The following is an 8,286-nucleotide window of genomic DNA, read 5'->3' on the forward strand; positions in this document are numbered from 1 at the left end:
AATTATCAATATTCATGATCACAACATAAATAAGAAAATTAAAGAGAAGGGAACTAGGAAGCAAATCTAGTATTTCTCTGAAGCCAGACTAGTGCGCTCCTCTTCTTCTTTACTCGTTGTGTTGAAATGAGGCCTCTACGAACACTAGAATGATGCTATTCCATGGTGGAAGAAGGCTCTTTCTCAAGAGGAAAATCGGCAAGGGAAATGGGAACATATGGAAGGGAATGTAAGAGAGAAAAACAAGTGAAAGAGAGATATGTGTGGGAAATGAAGGGTGTATTAAATGAATAGGTCAAGAGGGGTATTTATAGGTGGGAATGACTGCTAAAAATAGCAAATAATTAGCAGCCACAGACTTCTCTTCGCCGGCCACACATGGAGCAAAGTTTTAAACATCCAAACTTTGCTAAATTTAACTTGTGACAAATCTTCAAATGCACAAAAAGTGGAGGGGTTTGAATAAGATTTTAAGGAAACTTGAGGGATATTTTGAAATTAATTTAATCATCTAAATTAGCTGATTGGGTCAGCTTATTGGGTTGGTTTTGGGTTGCAAATTTTCTTATTGGATCAGTTTTCAATGCTTAGTACACTGGGACACTTTATCCTTCAGACTTTATATTAATTTTTCACCCATTTTAACTTGGATAAAAATTAAATATAAAATGATCATCATTTGGACCGACCTTTTCTAGAAAAATATTTACTATTTCCATTGATTCACTTGATGGAAAAATTCCCCAACAGTTCAAGCTTTTCGAGGTGTCTATTGAGCCAATTTTCAGCTTTTTTGCAAAACTGTCAAAAATAAACCAAATTTGTGAAAATTTATTATAAAAATAATTAAAATTTACTACGAAACTGCATGAATTAGAGCTCAAAAGGTGTTGAAAAAGTCTATATATTTTTGTATTTCCACACCCCCAAACTTAATTCATTGCTCGTCCCGAGTAATGCACAAGTTATAAATAATTTCTTGGAAAAACTTTTGAAAAATTCCTTTATAAAACATTCTTCCCATAATTATGAATTTAGTATACTTATGCTCAAGAACAAAAATTTTGAGATTTATACCACTTAAGTATACATATCATTCAAACTAATCTCAATTATTATTATGATAGTAAAAATAGACTAAATGCTTTCTCAATAAAGACATGTTAAATCCCTACCAAATTGATTTTATTCCTTATTTAAGATTAATCTGCAATCATTAAGTTTAATTTATGCCTTCATATGCTGAACATAGCAATTTCTGTCCATTAATGTAGGAAGCATAGAAACTTGAATCAATAGGTCTTTTAAATAGGTTGTAACGTGGCTAGGCTAGGGTAGGTAAAAGATAGATAAATTTAGGCTAAAAACCCTAGACACAGCTTGCATCAGACCTTCAGAATTATTACCTTCAATACACCAACTCATTTTTCTTTTACATGCTCTTTTGTACATCTATTTCTTTCGAGTACATATACTCTTTTTTTACAATACGAGCATTTTGCTATATGTATTACAATTTTTTGGGTATTTGATACTTCTTTTCAACTCCCCCAAACTTATTTTTAAAGAATATTCTGAATAGAGTCTAGTGTTTGAGACAATTGAAAGATAATTATGAGAGAAGTGATTGCTCGATATTGCAAAGGTTCAAATAAAATTAGGTCATATGTCTCAAAGTTGGGTTTCAAGGGATAAAAAATCATCAAGGTTGGCTTGAAAGACTCAAGCGGTCCAAACAAAAGTTTGCCTAAATCATTTTTAACATTCCATGCTTCTTAGGATTTCGCCTCAAGAAATTACTAAGTCAATTCTAGAGACTTAAACTTTCATGCATGTCTAGCTTTCCTAAGAAACTAAAAATGTTATGGTATGATTTACATACTTTATTAGCAGTACATTTATGTCATAATTTAGCTAACATAACAAAATATAACCTAACCATAATTAAAAGAAAATTTTATTCTAAGAGGAAATAATTTTAATTTTCGACCCCCTTACCTAAGATGAACAATGTCCTCATTGTTAGAAGTGAATAGATACTATATACCAGGTAGGATTCTAGAAAAGAGGAGGTGAGTCAATTTGACTACTTAAGTACCAAGCTCTCCCTAGATCCAATCCTAGACATGTACATATCTATTAACACACTTCTTATTTTGTAACTTGATCATTTTTATTTATGATTTCCACCTCTTATTTTATTATGCGAGAAATAAAAATCCTAATAGTACCTAATCCTAAAAACATATCCTAAGAAAGGAAATAAAGTAAAGTAAAGATTCCCCGTTTTTATTTATTTGCATGTCCTTCAGAAACCGATTAATCTTTTGCTCCAATGTCTTTGTTTTTGCATGAATCGCTTCGTTCCCTTTTTGATATTGGAATCAATGGTTCAAATATAAAATTTGGAAACTAAGGCACAAAAATAAACGAGATATAGAATATTTTCGTAAAAGCGCTTCTCATTAAGTCATCCCGTATTTTTGAATATCACTAGTAAGCTTGTTGCTACCACCGCATACGTTGCATTAGGTCCATCAACTTTGACAGTTCTGAATGTTGAGATTGCCATGTCAAGTTCAGTTATTGGTTCAATTGATTTCACCTTATTAGGGATTTCAGCTGACTGCATTGGTTCGATCTCTGTGGGCTTCTTCTTCTTATTCGGGATCCTCACTCAATTCAACCCGTTGCTGTAGAACAGAATCTCTGGCTATTCGATAAAGGTCCCAATCTGTGATTGTGCCCTGACTATAACCTGTCTTCTTTATGTTTGCAAGAATTTTAGCTTTCAAGCACAAAATTGTTATTGTAAAGGGAAAGTATGTTGGGCCAGAATGTCTAGCAACACAATTTCGTATTTCTCTCAGAATGATTTTCCCCACATCAATGGTCTTTTTCATTAAAATCTAGTATAACAAGGCCATTCACTCTAATGAAATTGTGGTCCCATGTGAAATAGGCATAAGGCTGAATTGAATGAAATAGAACCCATGCTTTGACACAGTCCAGTTAGAATCCAGAATTGTAAGTTCCTCGAGAATTTCTTGCAATTTTTTAGCCTCAATATTTCTCATCAAAGAAGAATATTTGTCGTCTTTAAATGAAGTAATTCAAAGAATTCATTAATAGAGTTTGAGCTTATTGGGACCTTGATTCCTCGGACAGAAACTTTTGTTAATTTGCTTGAGGTCAAATTTTCATAAAATTCATGAACTAACTCTTTATCTACACTAGGTATTTTCGCACAAAACAATTTTCAATTAAGGGCTTTAGCAATTTGTCAAATGAGCGACATGAAATCGATATAGTTGTTTTCTTTCAGAGTAAAGCCTTTTTCCGAGTGTATTTGCTAATTTTTGAAGATGCTATCATATTTAGCTTTGGCTTCTTCACTGTGAAATATGTTTTGTGATTCTTCAACTTAAACAAAGGCACGAGTTTTTTTGCGAGGCATGATTAACCTGAACATAAGATGGAAACAAATATTTTCTCAAAAGTTCAATTAGTATAAAATATTAATAATTTAATAAATTGAAGAATTAAATAATTAAATAAAATTTAAATTTAGGAGAAAATTTTTTCTTACTACCTCTGTATAAAAACTAAAGAATCAAATAAAATAAATAAAATTTAAAGTGAAAGATTTTTATTGAGGGTTGGTTGGAAGGGTGATCGGTTGGTGGCTGAATGTGATGGAAGTTTGGTACAATGGTGACAAGGGGTCTACAGTTTGTTCAAGGGTGCGCACAACTTGAAGAAAGCAGCAGCAAAAAGTTTGAGGTGTACAAAGGTTTGAGGCCAGTAGTGACGTGGAAATAGTAGAGCTTGTACGTCGACTAGGGCGTAAGCAGCAGTGGCTTGTGGGATCAACAATAGCAGCACGCAAGAAGGGTTGTCCATGAGCGGCAGGTGCAGCTACTGGTAGTGTCTTCAACAATTGCTGAATGGGAGCTGCAACACAAGCTAGCTCAGTGGATGATGTTACTAAGGCTTACGGTAGGAAGGTTTTATGGGAGTTTTATGGTTTCATATGAGAAAGTTCAAAATTCTTCTAACTCGTTAAGTTGAAGCATGCATTTCTCTTTGGCAAGCTTGGTATCCAAATTGAGCTATTGGAGAGCCCAATAAGCTTTATGTTCTAACTCCAAGGGAAAATGACAAGTTTTCCCAAAGACCAACTGATAGGGAGACATCCCTAATGGTGTCTTGTATGCTATCCTATAGGCTCATAAAGCGTCATCCGGTATTTTGGACCAATCTCGTCAGTTTGGACAAACTACCTTCTCAAGTATGCCTTTTATCTCTTTGTTTGTCAATTCAGCTTTCCCATTTGTCTACGGATGATAAGCTGTGGCAACTTGTGCTTCACTCCATGTTGAGTAGCCATTTCAACCATTTTTTCACAAAATGGGACCCCTCATCATTGATGATAGCCCTAGGAGTTCCAAACTATGTGAACACATGTTTATGCAAAAACTTCATCACAACCTTGGTATCATTGGTCAGATATGCCTCGGCCTTAACCCAACAAGATACGTAGCCTACTGCTACCAATGTGTACTTATGACCAAAAGGTGAAGGGAAAGGATTGAAGAATTCAATACCCCAAACATCGAATAATTCTACCTCAATGGTGTTTGATCGGGGAATCACATTTCTGTTGGTGATTTTTCCAACCTTTTGGCATCGATCACAGTTCTTTACTTAAGCATACGCATCTTTGAATAGAGTTGGCCAAAACTATCCATCTTGCAATACTTTGGCTACAGTACGTGTACCTGTGAAGTGTCCCCCACTCAGAGCTATATAAAAATGATATAAGATCTTATGTACCTCATTTTCTGCAACGCATCTCCTAATCATTTGATCTACACACTTTTTAAACAAATATGGTTCTTCCCAAAAATAGTACTTCACATCGTGAAGAAAATTTTTCGTTTTTTGATATGTAATATCAATTGGCATCAAACCATAAGCTAAATAGTTAGCAAAATTAACAAATCAAGGGGTATTATGGACATGATTTACCTTAAGTATGTGCTCGTCTAAAAATGTCTCCTGAATGGGTATAAGTGGAGAATTTCATTCTTACGACTTTAGTCTGGATAAGTGATCTGCTACTTGATTTTCTACCCTTTTATGATATTACAGTAGAAGTACCCATCGGGTAAATCTAGGTTTGGCATCTTTCTTGGTAAGTAAATATTTAATTACCGAATGATCCGTATAAACAGTCACTTTGATACCTATAAGATAAGATCGAAACTTGTCAAAAGCAAACACAATAGTAAATAAATATTTCTCTGTTACTGTATAATTCAATTGAGCTCCCGTCAGAGCCCGACTTGCATAGTAGATGGGATGAAAAACTTTGTTCCTTTCCTAGCCCATCATAGCTCTTATCACGAAGTCACTTACATCACGCATTAATTCAAATGGTAAATCCCAATCCAGTGTGATGATAATGGGTGCTGAAACTAATCGACTCTTTAGATCATTAAACACTTTTAAACATTGTTTATCAAAATTGAATATTGTGTCCTTCTCTAATAATTTGCATAAGGGTTTAGCAATTTTGGAGAAGTCCTTGATGAATCTTCGATAGAAACTGACATGTCCCAAAAAACTCCTAACACCCTTTACAGATGTTGGAGGTGGGAGTTTCTCAATAACATCTACCTTTGCTTTATCTACCTCGATTCCATGTCTCGTTATTCGGTGCCCCAGAATAATCCTTTGTCATACCATGAAATGACAATTTTCCCAGTTGAGTATGAGGATTGTTTCTTCATACCATCTCAGTACCTTGGCTAGATTGACTAAGCAATCATCATAAGTGTCTCCATACACTGAATAATTTTCCATAAAAACTTCCAAATACTTCTCAACCATGTCAATAAAAATAGACATCATATATCTTTGAAATGTAGTAGGTACTTTACGTAAACAATATGGCATGCGTCTAAATGCAAATGTACCGTACAGGGATGTGGATGTTGTTTTATGTTGATCATCTTGTGCTACTATGATCTAATTGTACCCTGAGTATCCATTGAGAAAATAGTAATAGTCTCGCCTCGCGAGTCTATCCAGTATCTGGTCCAAGAATGACAGAGGAAAATGATCTTTCCTAGTCGCCTTGTTCAACTTTCGGTATTCTATGCAAATTCTCCATCCCATAATGGTTCTGGTTGGTATTAACTTGTTATTCTCATTCTCAACAATCGTAAAACCTCTTTTCTTTGGCACGCATTGGAACGGACTTGCCCATGAACTATCTGAGATGGGATAAATTATACCGGCATCTAACCATTTAATGATTTATTTCTTTACCATGTCCTTCATGATGGGGTTCAGTCTTCGTTGTCCGTCAATCGTCCTTTTCTCACCATCTTCCTAGATGACCTTGTGCATGTAAATGGATGGACTAATACCACGAATATCAGCTATGGTCCATCTGATAGCCTTCTTGAATTGCTTCAAAACTAAGATAAGTTTCTCTTCCCGCTCTTCAGTTAACTCAGCTGAAACAATCATAGGAAAAGTCAAAGCGTTACCTAAATAAACATATTTTAAGTGCGAGGGAAGTACCTTAAGTTCTAATTTAAGTGGCTCTTCGATTGAAACTTTTAGTTGGATATAATCTCTTCTTTCTAACTCCAAAGATTCAATGCAAGATTACGAATTAAACCCTCTTTGATTAGCTTCTAGCAAAGCTAAGTATTCCTCCCCCTCTTAGTCACTTGGAGGGTCTGACATCAAAACTTATTCTAATGGGCCCTCAACAGAGTTGAGTCCCCATTCTACAGCTAAATCCTCTAACTTAGATATTGTAGAACAATCATCACCTGTGTCAGGGAATCGCATAGGCTTAAAAACATTAAAGGTTACATGATCATCCTAAACACGCATAGTAAGCTTAGTCTTCTACACATCAATAAGGGTCCTTCCAGTTGCAAGGAAAGGTCTTCCTAGGATGATTGGCACCTCTTTTTCTGCTTTAAAATCAAATAAAAAAGTTAGCAGTAAAAATAAATTTTTCTATACGTACGAATACATCATCAATTTTTCCTTCTGGATGTGCTAAGGATCGATCTACTAGTTAAAGTGTAATCGTAGTAGGTCTAATTTCACATATCCCTAACTTTCTAGATATAGATATGGGCATCAAGTTGAGACTTTCACCGAAATCACATAATGCCTTACCACAATAAGTTGCTCCAATGTAGCAAGGAATGGTAAAACATCTAGGGTCTTTCATCTTTGCGGTAGTTTATTTTAAAGATATGCATTGCATTCCTTTGTCAGGGCTACTGTATCAAATTCCAGTGCTTTACAATGCTCTTTCCCTGGATTTCTCAGGTTCTCTGTATCACTAAGCAATGGACCTTATGGTCGTTTCCTAAGTTCAGTCGCAAGTTGGCCCATTTGGTTTTCCAGGTTTTTCAATGTGGCTTTTTGGTTTTGGATTAAGGTATCATTTTTCGCCATGTATGCCTTAAATATGTTTTCTAAGTCATTGGTAGATTCAACTTGAGGTTGCTTTTGAACTTGTTGGGTAAATACAGGTGGCTGGGTCAGTCTAGGTTGGGCATAAGTGTTACTGGGTCTAGCCCATTGGTTACTCCAAGAGAAATTAGGGTGGTTTGGCCAAGATGGGTTATAAAAATTGGATTACAGTTCTTGCCTTCCTCGGGTTTGGTTTTGGTTACCCATTTAATACATGGATTCTGGGTTTTATGGACATTCTTCGATCAAGTGCCCTTCCCCATAATAAACATAGACTACTGTTTCAAGTTGATTCGGTGGCTGAACTGCAAAACTATTAAACTCATTAGTAGTAATTTTTTAAGCCTTGAAGATACCTGAGATTCGAGTGAAGTGAGAGCGTCTACTTCATTTACTCTAGTGACTCATCTTCTTGACGCTACTCAATTGCTTGGCCATTGGTAGTTGTTGCTGGCAATCCTCTTAATGATTTCATAAGCCTCGTAATAAGACTTAGAAAGGAGAGCACCATTAGAAGAAACACCTACTACCATCCTCGTGTGAGCATTGAGACCGTTACAGAAACTATAGCCCGTGCAATCTGATAATCTTAGCTACATGTAACTCTGCTAGTCTCTCGAGTGAGTAATCTGTACATACTGGAATGAAATGTGTAGAATTCATCAAACGATCAACAATGACCTAAACTACATCTTTCTTTCTCGGAGATAAAGGCAATCTTGATACAAAATCCCTCATAACACACTTCCTTTTCCACTCTGGAATCATCATTGC

The sequence above is a fragment of the Gossypium raimondii genome, chromosome 3 (genome assembly GCF_025698545.1).
Source record: "Gossypium raimondii isolate GPD5lz chromosome 3, ASM2569854v1, whole genome shotgun sequence".
Classification (NCBI taxonomy): domain Eukaryota; kingdom Viridiplantae; phylum Streptophyta; class Magnoliopsida; order Malvales; family Malvaceae; genus Gossypium; species Gossypium raimondii.